A 14,004-nucleotide genomic window follows, 5' to 3' on the forward strand; every position below is an offset into this window, starting at 1 on the left:
TCAGCGTCTGGTCGCTCGATGACAGCCACATGTCACTGCGTTCAACGGCATTCTTTCGATCTCAACGATCATCTTCTGACCGGACACAGCAGCTTCAACTGACCGGACGCAGCAACCCTAGTGTCCGGTCGTTTCCAGTAAGGTACCAGACATGACCGGACGCGTCCGATCGCACGTGATCGGACGCAGCCCAACGTCCGGTCACACTCCAGCTTGTGCGTCACTGTACATCAGCCTGACCGGACGCACACTACCAACGTCCGGTCACTTCTAGTGCCAGCGTCCGGTCGAAGACCGACGCTGCATGCTCTCGGCCACCACTGATCGGACGCAGGACCCCAGCGTCCGGTTACCACGTGATCAGCGTCCGGTGCACTTTGTGAGACCCGGTCTTTTCTGTCTAGGGTGCCGGTGGCACTGTCGGACTGTCCACCGGTGGAGTTTCTTCACCAAGTTGATCCACATCAACTCCAACTCCATCTCCTTTGTAAATGTGCCAACACTACCAAGTGTACACCACCATGTGTATGTGTGTTAGCTTTTCACAATCATTTCCCAAAGGATGTTAGCCACTCAACTTGCCACGCCACTCGATCCTAGCGACGATGCAAAGTTAGATCACTCAAGTGGCACTAGATGACCGATATGCAAACAAGTTTGCTCCTCTTAATAGTACGGCCATCTATCCTAAACCCGGTCATAAACTTCTCTACACACCTATGACCGGTGAAATGAAATGCCCTAGGTTATACCTTTGCCTTGCGCATTCCATTCCATCTCCTCCAATATCGATGCAACACATGCACCAACATGATCATCAATGATATGATCCACTTCATGTCACCATGTGATCTTGTTGGTTCATCGATCTTGACCTCACTTGCTTTTCACCGTTGCCTTCATCCATCGGCACCAAGTCTTGCTCAAGCTTCACCGCCACACGGTCCATCACTCCAAAGCCTTCGACTTGCCCTTCACGCTTGCAACAGGTCCATCAAGCCAAGTTTTGTCTTGATCTTCTCCACCTTGATCACATGACTCAATGTCATGTCTTATGTACAATAAGCTCCTTCATCATCACATGTGCGAGCTTTGCAACATCTTCAAGCCATCTTCTCCTTCATGGCATATGTTGCTCACACAGATGTACCTATGGACTAATCACCTATGTATCTCACATAAACACAATTAGTCCACCTAAGTTGTCACTCAATTACCAAAACCAAACAAGGACCTTTCACTGGTCGCGCTCCCCATGGGTCGCGCAACGCTCGGAGCAGAGCCTCTCCACGGTCTGGCGCAGCTCATCTTGCTCCTTGCACAGCCGAGCAACCACCTCAGCATCTAGGTTCACCCTCTACTGTAGGGCCACAAACCCATCCTCGGCTCCTAGCTTGAGATCCCACTCCTTCTCTGCCTTGGCTAGGAGGTTGAGGATCCACTAGCGGGCCTCGACGTCCCTCTAGAGCAGCTCATCCCACTCCGTCTAGACTCTAGCGGCCTCCTCCTCATCCTACCGTGCCCTCGCTGATAGTTCCTCAAATGCCTTCTCGGCCTCCTCCATGTCCCGTCAGGCCTCAGCCTTCCGCAGCTGGAGACTGGCCACCTCCTCAGCCAGGGGAGTAAGCTCGGCCACCCTCTGTTGGGTGGCAATGAGCTGGGCGGACACATCCCCACATAGCTAGGACTCGTTGATGAGGTGGTCCTAGCTATCTTTCTGCTCGTGAAGGAACCAGGATTTCTCCCGGCTATGAGCGATAAGGGACTGAAAAAGATGATGGTTAGAACACAAAAATACATGAAGAAAGAAGAGCGAGAAAGGCAAGATTAAATGATTACCCGGCCAGTGGAAATGACAACATCGTGTAGGGCACCCCGGGACTGGTTCAGAGCTTCCAGCATGGCCAAGATTCCCTTGTTGAGACTCTCCCGCTCTATGCTCTTGGTAGCATCATCGAGCAAGAAGAGTGTCAATGTCGGGTCTTGCGGATCTATCCACTAGAGCAGAGGCTCACCCTGCATGGGCGAGTGGGTGCCTCCCGATGCTAGGGCCAAGGGCGACCCCTCGCTAGTCCTCTCCACCACCGCCACGATGCCTAGGACCCCTCGGCTGTGTCCCCCTCCGCCCGGCCCATATCGAGAGCCATCAATTGGGCCGCCGGAGGTGCGGGTCGTGCCGCTGCCTCGGGCGCCACGATAGTGGTGTCCGGCCGTGGCCCACCTATCATGGCCACCACCACTTCCACCTACCTCGATGGGGCCTCATCTAGCTACGTCGCACCCACCGGGGTTGGCACCATGAGCGTGGTCGGAAGCTCTGACTGACCCGTCGTCGGTAGTGGCACCGCCTCCATTGCCGGTTCTTCAGCGACCTCTGAGGGCATCCTTCGAGCCCCCGTGTCTACTTGTCCTGCCAAGGGCATAGGCACCACCGTAGGCGACGTTTGACTGGCCGATGAAGCAGTAACATCGACGCCGCTCCTACCCGAAATGGGTGCGACGTTGGCCGACGGCCGCTGCCTCACCTGAATGGCAATGCTCTTCTTGGGCGCCAGTGCCAAAAAGTTGCCCCATCTCAGGATGCTGCAAGAAACAAACGGCGTAAGTCACACTGAAAATAGAGAAGAACAAAGAAAAACAGAAGAGTCAATGACTTACACAGGCGCTGTTGGGCGGAGGATGCATTTGGGGGACGAACCCCTAGGTCCTTGCTCCACCTTGTCGGGGTGGGGCTGTTTTGAGCCCGTCCCCTGCTCCTGAGCAGAGGGGCTCGCCTCCCTTGCATTTTGGGGCGCGGTGACGGAGCCACCCCCCTCTATCGGCACCTCGGGCATGGCGGTAGATCTCCCTGCCTCGGTTGGCTCTTGGGATAGTGAAGTCACCCCCTCCACGTGCACCTCGGGCGTGGCGGAAGATCTGCCTATAATAGAACCGACCAAATCATAAGAACATAAGTACAAAAACAATCACCGAAGTGATCAAATTCTTGTACTTAAGCTCCCATAATCCCGGTAGTCTAGAAATCACGAAGGATTTCAACCAACTCTCAACATACAAACCAAGACCGTAGTGATTCAATACAACACATCATTCGTTACAACATTTCACAAGTGGCATTCGGATTACATCCATCAGAGTTCAAATAAAATATTATAAACCAAGTTCAAATTTGCGGAAGCAACATAGTTTAGTACATAACTTCATAGTTTCAAATACATTGCCAGATCTTAGTCATGTCCCACAAAAGCATCTTCAGGTACGAGAACTAGGAGAGACCGCGCCCAATGGTCTAGTCTTCATCCCCAGCTGGGAGAAGGCAATACTTACAGCAATCAAAGTAGAACTGGTCATCTACAACAGGTGGGAGATAAACCCTGAGTACGAGAAGGTACTCAGCTAGACTTACCCGTCAAAATCAGAAATAAAAGACACCAAGGGTCATGCAAGGCTTATGAGGTGGGCTAGCTAGACACAGTTGCATAAAAGAGCTTATGAATATAGTAACCAATTTAAACTTCGCATCACGTTTATCATCATTTACCTGTCCACTAGATTTGCACCTGTACTAGAGCACTCACTTATTAGGAGCAATCAATATTAACCATAGCAGGTATAATAAGGCTGTCATCATCATATCATCATTTTTGAACCATTGTGTTATTTAGTGTATCTACTTTGGAGATAAGCCCGTCAAGTTCTCACTAACTGGGAGAGACGGCGACTCGAATCGAATTACAACTCAGCTGAGGGGTATTCCTAACTCTCACCCTGGCATACTTTGCAAGGGTAGCCGTGGGTCACCTTTGGGACAACTCAGGAACCAAATTCGCAGGTTCGATCAGCGCCAGCACTCTCAGGGATTACCCTTCTGCCAGGACGATTAGGACTTTTAAATCACCTGCCCTTGGACTCACGCCTACGTCTCCCTTTCGAGGCGTACTTTATACTTATCGACTCCCGGCCTAAGGTGAGCTACTTAGCTTTGTGGTCGGTCTTCGAACATGGCCAACTAAGAGAGAGACATGCATTCAACATGAACAGGAAAGGCTCCAAGATTCAGTCCTTAAGCGACACAGACGGAGTCACTACAAACCGGCAAGCCTCCGCTCGGTCTTCATTTCAAATTAAGACAGGTTCTTTTCCACGATAGCAAATATAGCCAACCGTGCCATATGTATATTCCTATATCTTGCAGGTGACAGGAAATCACCTGACTTCTACCATGTTTAAGCTGGGCTAAGCACTACACGAACCTGAGCTACATAGGATTCATGGTATCAATATCTGGACAAGGATTGGATAACCAATGCAGCAAGTGTTTGCATCCAACACCTAAACTTAATGCAACAATATATATATGTAACAATAATACTTTAACTGTATTTCGAAAATTAGGAGGCTTAATATGCTCCGGGGCTTGCCTTTCACAAAGTTGCACGGACGGTAATCCGGGCACTCAACGGCGACCTCGTCTGGCACTTCTCCTGAGGGCTGCACCTCCTGAACCTCCGGTGTTGGCTGCTGCTGCTCCCCGTTCAGTTCCTCGAATTCCAGTAGTGTCACTCCTTTCAGTACACCTATTGCATGCCGATGCACAAGATAAATATCATGGATGCATAAGGAATGACATGATGCTCATGATGAATGGATCATAGTAAGTGTTTAACGAAAACATCACTGGACACTCGTTTACCGATTAAGAATAGCTCTATTCAAATCACTTTAAAACATGTATCTAACTTATCTTGAAGAACAAGATCAACTTACCTAACTTGCATAACCTAAGATAAAGATGCTCATCTTCAGTTAAAGGCCTAACACCTAGGAACATTACCACAAGCTTAGGAATAGTAAAGGCATACTTAAATCAACAGTTAAAGTTTTATATGCAAACGAGCAGTTTCTTAATTCAATCACAACAAGAGTTCTATAATTTCAAATGACTTGCAAGAGGACATTCTGGAAAGCTTATGAAATTCTCTACAAATCATTTATAAACATCAAAGCATGATTCTTACGTTAAATGAATCGAATTCAAGTAAACATAGAATCTGTCTAGAATGACAGGTTTACTAAATTAATTATTTAGTGATGATGCAAAAGCATAATTGGACCAAACCAGGTTTACCAACTTGTTGTGCATACCAGAGGAACATCATAAAGTATAGTGCCAACTTCTAAATAAATTATTTAATATCCTTTTCTAATTTATTTAGTTAATTAGGTGATTAAAGCGACATATAGTAAAACTGTACAAAAAAATCTACAAAAATTACAGTAGCTACCTCATGCTTCACATAGACTACCATAAAATTTTCAAAGCAATTGGCAAGCAGAACTTGCCGTATCAAAAATAACAGATGGCAGGTCTATTTCTAGCATAATTAGGAAACCCTATTGAAAAGTGTCAAGCAATAGATTTCACATTTTTCCTAGTATCATTCTAGCATAAGAATAGCACTCACCAATTTTTACCTTTGCTGGATCTATAAAAAAATTATGAAAATTCACACAAGATCCATCCATGCAAACAAGAGAATTACCTAGCTCTTTCCTACGGTGTCCAAAATGTATGAAAATTTAACTACCAGCTATTCATGATATGAGCAGTACACCATAAAAATTTCATGCCATTTGGAGCTACAAAGAAAAACATATAATTACCCCTATTTTCCACATGATTAAAAGAGATCATTAGCAACTCCATTTTTCATAACAGAACATGGCATAAATTATATTTTTAATATAAACTAGACATTACCAGGAACTCAACAAAATTGGAACCACATCATTAGGATCTACTACCCAAGAGATATACATTTTTGAATATGTACTCAAATCTGTGAAAAAGAATAAAACAAAATAAATTGAAAACCTAACCAGCTACTGCTGGGCCAGCCCAGAAAAGCTCGGTGGCCCACGACGCGCGCGCCAGCGCAGCCTAGAACACGGCGCGGCCTAGGTCGGCTCCCGCCTGAGCTCGGCGGCTGACAAATGGGTCCCGCGAGACAGAGAGACAGACAGGGGAGGAAAGAAGGATGACGGCGTAGCTCGTCGCCGATGGCAGTTCCGGCGAAGCCATCAGTACCAACGTGTTCACCTCACCCATGCGCACCTAGGGGTACCATCAATTTTAGCTATTTCAACGGCTAGAGAAAATGGCGATGGCCATGGTGGCGCACGGCCGCGGTTGGCCAGCTCCGGCGAGGTGACGGCGTCACGGCTCTAGTGGTCGACCCTACGAGCATCAGCATCACTCACTGGACCAAGAGCAAGGGAAAAAGGAGACAGCAAGAGGCTCGAGCAGCACAACCACGTGCGAGCTCGGCCAGCAACGGTCATGGCGACCTGGTGGAGCCGCCTTCACGGTGAGCTCTACCTGAGGCGAAAACGAGATGATGGTGGGGTCGAGGTCGTGGAGGAGCCCACGGTGGTGCTGTGGTTCAGAGGAATCGGACAATGGCGCTCGGTTACGGTGGATTTGGCTCGGTGGAGGCCATGGCTTCCCGGTCGCCGCGCTCGCGTGGAAGAAGATGGCCGAGAGGAAATGGCGAGATGAAGAGCGGGTGAGCGAGGCGCTGGCTTTCATCTAGGAGCACGGACACACGACGTGGAGACGCTAGCAGAGCATGCACGCCACGCGGTGATCAGCCCCTGAACCGGTCGGCCACGGCGAACACTGAAGGTTTTCTAAAACTTCGATTCAGTGCTCCATGGCGATGACTGACAGGCGAAGTTGACAGCGTTGGATCACTTAGACCGTGATGAATTAGTGGAAGTAATGTATACAAAAGTTGTAGAGCTATGGTAGGGCTACAACTTTGATTTAGAAATCAATAGCTAATTCTCCCTAGATCATGAGTTGTATCAAGCCAAAGTTGACTCGATCCAACTGGAATGGCATCTATGACTTAGAAAAAATTTTAAGTATGAAATCAGCAGGGAAACATGACTTGTGGGCCTTGTTAGAGCATGTTCTAGCCATTTTCAGGAGATGGTCATATTGAGACTTTTGTTCCTTTATAAATTCGCTACAACTTTGGTAAAGGGTGCACATCCATGCAAGATCTCTAGGTTGGACTTTTTAATCAGTCAAACAGGGTCACTCTATGGGTCATTCAAAGTCAAACCTCCCCTAGAGGGCAATTTAGTCATTTTGATCCACATGAACAATGTCCCATCAATTACCCTAAGTGTAGTTAAGGTGTATTAGACCATAATTAACCACTCTACACAAGTGCTACACCAACTTCTAAGGATCACATGTGATGAAGCAACAAACACTCAATTTTACTCAAATGTTGCAATTCAATGTTTCACATGTTTCATGACTTTGTTGTAAATTTTAAATTTGTCATATTACTACCATGTTGCCATGTTTCAAGGTATGAGAAACTCATGTTGCATTCACATGTTGCACTACTATCATTCACAAGCAATCAAGTTTTAAACAAACATAATTGAGAATGTTGCATATACATGTTTCAGTACAATGGCATGATGAGGTAGATGATGCACATGTTTATGAAATGAAATGCAATTTTGTGGGAGCCAAACACCTAGGGTGTTACAGCCCTCCCCCCTTAGAAAAATCTCGTCCTGAGATTTGGAAAGCGTACCAATCAGTATAGAAAGCCGGATAATTTTCTTTTAAATAATCTTCCCGCTCCCATTTTGCATCCCGATCACTATGATTACTCCAAACTACCTTGTATAACTTAACTACTCACCTATGAGTCACCCTTTCTTGAGTATCCAGAACCTACACGGGCTTCTCCTCATAAGAAAGATCAGATTTCAGTTCGATTCTCCTCGTTGCTACTCTTTCCTCGAGAATACGGAGACACTTCTTCAGCTGAGACACATGGAATACCGGGAATATAGCTCCCATTTCATGTGGTAGATCGAGTTTATAGGCTACTCTTCCACTTTTCTCGATAATTTGGTAAGGTCCAACATATCAAGGCTCAAGCTTCCTTTTAATTCCAAAATGTTTTACTCCTTTCATAGGGGATACCTTCAGATAAACATGGTCACCTACTTCAAACTCAATAGGTTTTCTTCTCTTATCAGCGTAGCTCTTTTGTCTAGCCTGAGCGGCAGTCATATTCTTCTATATAGTTCGGACTTGCTCTTCGGCTTCTTTTACAAAATCAATACCATAGAATCTTCTTTCTCTGGGTTCCACCCAGTTTAAAGGAGTCCTACACTTGCGGCCATAAAGAGCTTCAAAAGGAGCCATTTTGATACTCTCTTGGTAACTGTTGTTATAAGAGAATTCATCGAGAGGCAACCATTCCTCCCAAGAGCCTTTGCAAGAGATAAGACAAGCTCTAAGCATGTCTTCAAGAATTTGATTAACACGCTCAGTCTATCCTGATGTTTGCGGATGATAGGCAGAACTACGAATTAGATGAGTGCCAAGATTCTGATGTAAGCATTCCCAAAAGCGAGCCGTGAATTGTGGTCCTCTATCTGAAACAATGGATTTGGGTACACCATGGAGACGTACCACTTGTTGAAAATAAATATCAGCATAGTTGTGAGGGTGATAGGTAGACTTGACCGGAATAAAGTGAGCGGATTTGGTTAGATGATCTACGATAACCCAGATGGAATCACAACCCTTTTTGGTAGTGGGTAACCCAACAATGAAATCCATAACAATTTCTTCCCACTTCCAGTCAGGAATAGAGAGTGGCTGTAATAACCCGAGCCTCTTGTGAATAGCCTTGACTCTGCAACAGTTATCACACCTTGCCACGTAGGCTGCGATTTCTTTCTTCATCTGGGTCCACCAATAATACAGCTTGAGATCTTGATATATTTTACTGCTACCAAGATGGATGGACAATTTAGAAGAATGGGCTTCAGCCATAATTTGATTTCTAAGTTCTTTGTCTTTGGGTACTATAAGCCTATCATTAAACCAGAGAATTCCTTTGTCATCGACCCTAAAGTGCTTGGTCTCCTGTCCTTTCATCTTCCGCTTGATGTGAAACACACCCACATCAGTCTTCTGGAGTTCGATAATTCGACTTCTAAGAGAGCAATCCACAGTGATATTGTGGAGTACTACAGGATGAAGGAGGTGTGCCAGATGAAAGTCTTCACTAACTAAGGAATTGCAATGGGCATTTCTGCTTAAGGCATCAACAACCACATTTGCCTTGCCAGGATGGTAGTGCACTTGAAGGTTGTAGTCTTTGATTAATTCTAACCATCGTCATTGACGCATGTTCAACTCGGGTTGAGTAAAGATGTATTTGAGACTTTTATGGTCAGTATAGATGTTGCACACATTACCAAGCAAGTAATGTCTCCAAATCTTCAGGGCATGAACAACCGTGGCTAGCTCTAAGTCATGGATAGGATAATTGATTTCATGCTTTTGAAGCTGGTGCGAAGCATAAGCAATGACTCGGCCCTCCTGCATAAGAACACACCCCAAACCGGTGCCACATGCATCACAATAGACATCAAAAGGCTTCTTGATGTCAGGTTGTGCCAATACAGGAGCTGAAGTTAGTAAGGTCCGCAAAGTGTGGAAAGCCTCTTCACACTTCGGAGTCCACACAAACTTCTCATCCTTTTGAAGTAGTCGAGTCATGGGCTTGGCGATTTTTGAGAAATCCAGGATGAATCGACGATAATAGCCAGCCAAACCTAGGAAACTTTGGACTTCAGTGACTGTAGTAGGTGCCTTCCAATTTAGGACTTCTTGCACCTTAGTAGGGTCAACCGAAATCCCATCTCCAGATAACACATGACCTAGAAAAGGTACCTTGTTCAACCAGAATTCGCACTTGCTGAACTTAGCATAAAGCTGGTTGTCACGTAATCGAGTTAAAACAGTTCTCAGATGTTCAGCATGCTCTTCTTCATTCTGAGAATATACAAGGATATCGTCAATGAACACTACGACAAACTTGTCCAGTTCCGGCATGAATACCGAATTCATCAGGTACATAAAGTGTGCCGGAGCATTTGTCAACCCAAAGGACATGACAAGATATTCAAACAAGCCATAACGAGTAGAGAAAGTTGTCTTAGGTATATCTTCAGGACGAATTTTGATCTGATGGTAGCCAGACCTCAAATCGATCTTGAAGAATACCTTAGCTTTGGAGAGTTGATCAAATAGAATATCGATGCGAGGAAGAGGGTATTTGTTCTTGATAGTAACAGCATTAAGGGGCGATAATCCACACACATGCGCAGAGACTCGTCCTTCTTCTTCACAAAGATAGCCGGACAACCCCAAGGAGAAGAACTAGGCCGAATTAAACATTTCTTTAATAGCTCATTCAACTGAATCTTTAGCTCAGCCAACTCATTGGGCGGCATTCTATAGGGCCTTCGAGAAATAGGAGCCGTACTCGGAATGAGTTCTATCTTGAATTCTACTTCATGGTCCGAAGGTAATCTAGGCAAGTCATCAGGGAAGACATCTGGAAACTCACAGACAACTAATATATCCGCAATGGCTTTGGCTAGGGTGGCATTGGCTATATTGTGGATAGCGATATCACGAGGCAACTGCACTAGAAAACCCTTCTTATCCATAGGATCTCTCAACATTACCACACGGGTTGATGTATCGATCAACACTCCATTCCCGCTCATCCACTTCATCCCTAGGATTACATCGATTCCTACCTCTGGTAGAACTACAAGATCTACAAGGAACTCTCGATCCTCAATCTCAATCTTTACATCTTTAACTACTTGGTTAGTCATGATATTATTTCCAGCAGCACTAATACAATAACCCCCTTTGACAATTGTAATCATATTCATCTTATGCTTAGATGCAAAAGTAGAACTCACAAAGGAATGCGAAGTACCAGAATCAAAGAGCACAACTGTAGGGTGATCATTAACAAGAAACTTACCAGCGGTGACCACTTCACCAGCAGGAATTTCCTCCACAGTAGTGTAGTGAACACACCCCTGATGGACGTTTCCCTGAGCATTCTGCTTGGGAGGATAGGGACAAGTACTAGCCCAGTGACCAGGCTTGTTATAGTTCCAGCACGGCCTGTTAGCTAGTGGCACATTGGAGCTGCCCTGCCTAGAGGTATTCTTTGGCAAGGAAATTGTGTACCCCTTGTGGAAACCAGTTTTAGCTTGATTCTTCTTCTGAGGTGGGCGGTACCGGACATTAGCATTGGGTGGACGATATTAGGTTTTGGATACCACTGGTGCTTTAGACTGGGAAGCACCTACCTCAAAGTTTCTTTTACGGGTCTTGGAAGCAGCATATACCTTATCATTATTCTCCTAAGTCAGGGTGTCACTGATAAACTCATTGAAGGTGACACACTTACAGTTGCCCATAGACTTCATCAGTTTAGGGGAAAGTCCCCTCTTGAAACTAGCTATCTTTTTGGCATCAGTATCAATGAACTCAGGAGCATACCTCGCCAGGTTGTTAAATGCCCAGAGGTATTCATTAAGACTCTTGTTGCCTTGAGTTAGCTTCATGAACTCGGTATGCTTAATGGCCATGAGACCAGGAGGGATAAAATGTCCCCTGAAAGCTGCCTAGAACTGGTCCCAAACCACCTCAACGTTTGTAGGGAAGGTGGTCCTGTGATGGGTCCACCAGATGCCTGCAGGGCCTTGGAGCTGGTGTCCTACATACGAGGCCTTCATACCTTCTGTCAATCAGAGCAATCCAAACCTTTGCTCTATCATACTCAACCATTCATCAGCTTGTAATGGTTCTTCTGCCTCTCTAAAGATAGGAGGCTTTGTGTCCATGAAGTCCTTAAAGCTGCTATACTGGTTCGGCTTGGGTCCTTAGCGACATGTCGATCATCGTGGTTAGCCAGTTGGCGCATAGCCTCAGCTAGCATGCGCTGACTTTCGACGACTGTCTGCATTAGCTCAACTGGTGTGGGCGGTGGAGGAGGTGGTTGTTCCTCATCTCCAAAGCTACGACCATGACGAAGATTATAAGCCATCTGCAAAATGTATAGCCAATGAGCACTGATGATGTGGAAATTTTGTAGATGAATTGTATAATTATGCAAAACTGACTCCAATGGAGAAAATGAATTTATACTATCAATAGAGGCACAATCATCCATCACAATCACACAACTCATCAAGCGCATCGATTGACACATTAATGCGATGAACTTAACCAACAACAAGATCTATAGACCGCATAGACGGAATTTATCAAAGCTCACATACATGGAGCATAACATGTTTGATAGGTTACATCCAAGCCATAGAGGTTCCAAACTGACATCAAGGATCACATAGGGTTCGATATTATATCCCAACGATTAACTTATTACAAAGCTACTCGTTCATGCATGAGGATCAACAAAAGACTAGCTCTAGTGCATTAGCTAAGTAGTAAGCTAAACTATGCATCGTCCTCAGAGTCAGTGTCGAAGATCTCTCCTCCATCTTCATCACTAGCAGGTTCTAACTCCTCATCTTCCTCCTCTCTAGGTGGAACGTCCTCAGGTCCATTAATCTCAATGTCATCATCATCTTCAGCCATGATGACACCAGAACCCATCTCATCCTCATCATCAGGGGCAGGAGAGGGTGAAGCTAATTGTGTAACAGGTGAACCTCCTCATGGAGATGGTCATTGTACTCTTCTCCAGATGCCAACTGCTGCTCTAGCTCAACCTATCGTGCTCTCAACGCATTCTCTTCGTTCCAGGCTTCATTCCGCTGGTTCAGCACGTGAATCAACATGCGCTCACAGTTGTGGTGAGCAACCGTCAACCTCTAAACCTCCAGGGTTTCTTGATCCCATTCCTGTGTTACTTGCTCCAAACGCTGCTGAGCTGCACTCCTCTTAGCAGTCACCCGGGCCAGCTCTGCCCTCAGCCTTTCCGCCTCAGTAGGCTCCGGATGGGGCTCACGAGGAGCTAACTGGTGACGAGGCGCCCTACCTCCAGCAGACTTGCGAGCGGTGCGTTTCGTGCGCGCCATCTGTAGCAAAAAGTTGCAACGTAAGGGGAGAATCATTTAAGGGATACAAAATTTAATTATTCGAGACCATCATATTTTAAAGGAGGGAGTAATACAAGAATGTCATGTATGCTTGAACATGATGCATGCACGATCCGTACATCCTCACAAACCTAGAAAAATTTAAAGGCTAACGAAATATACGGTGGCATACATACGTTCTCTCGTATACGGTAGCTAGTCGATCTACAACGATACGTTGTTAGTGTACCTGCAGCAAATTTCATTTCAGCCCAATAATTTCCCAAAAAGGCATGTAAAGTAAGCAGTAAACTAAATACTTTCATACATACATCCCCCGATGTATATACTCTAGTATCATAGCTACCCGACAGAGATACCCACACTTAAGCACTCTCATAGATACATGATCGAACATGTAAGTATGCGAGCAACCACAACTACTCTCCCCTAGACCGACGGTTGGACGGTCATGCTCTCACAACTCCTACTTACCAGAGTGTAGAGGTATTTTGATCCATACATTACCACCCAAGCGGATGGCATCCATACAATAGCATGTCGTATGGACAACGAAACAGAAACAAGTAGGAACCCCCAAGTTAGTACTTTAATAAGCCACCTAAGAGTCCTTATTTGGGCATAAAGGATATGACCACTGGCAACACTTAGTATTTAATTTAGGATTTTCACAAATACTTTTGTTTTAAATACACAAATGACATGTTTAGTGTCGAATCTTGCTCTAATGCCAGCTGTAACAGAACTGATCAAATCATAAGAACGTAAGTACAAAAACAATCACCGAAGTGATCAAATTCTTGTACTTAAGCTCCCATAATCCCGGTAGTCCAGAAATCACGAAGGATTTCAACCAACTCTCGACATACAAACTAAGACCGTAGTGATTCAACACAACACATCATTCGTTACAACATTTCACAAGTGGCATTCGGATTACCCCTGCTGGCTCTTCAGGTGTGGCAGCAAGGCCACCCTCCTCCGCTAGAACCTTGGTTGCGGCGGTGGATCCGCCCA

The sequence above is a fragment of the Miscanthus floridulus genome, chromosome 3, assembly GCF_019320115.1.
Source record: "Miscanthus floridulus cultivar M001 chromosome 3, ASM1932011v1, whole genome shotgun sequence".
In the NCBI taxonomy this organism is placed as follows: domain Eukaryota; kingdom Viridiplantae; phylum Streptophyta; class Magnoliopsida; order Poales; family Poaceae; genus Miscanthus; species Miscanthus floridulus.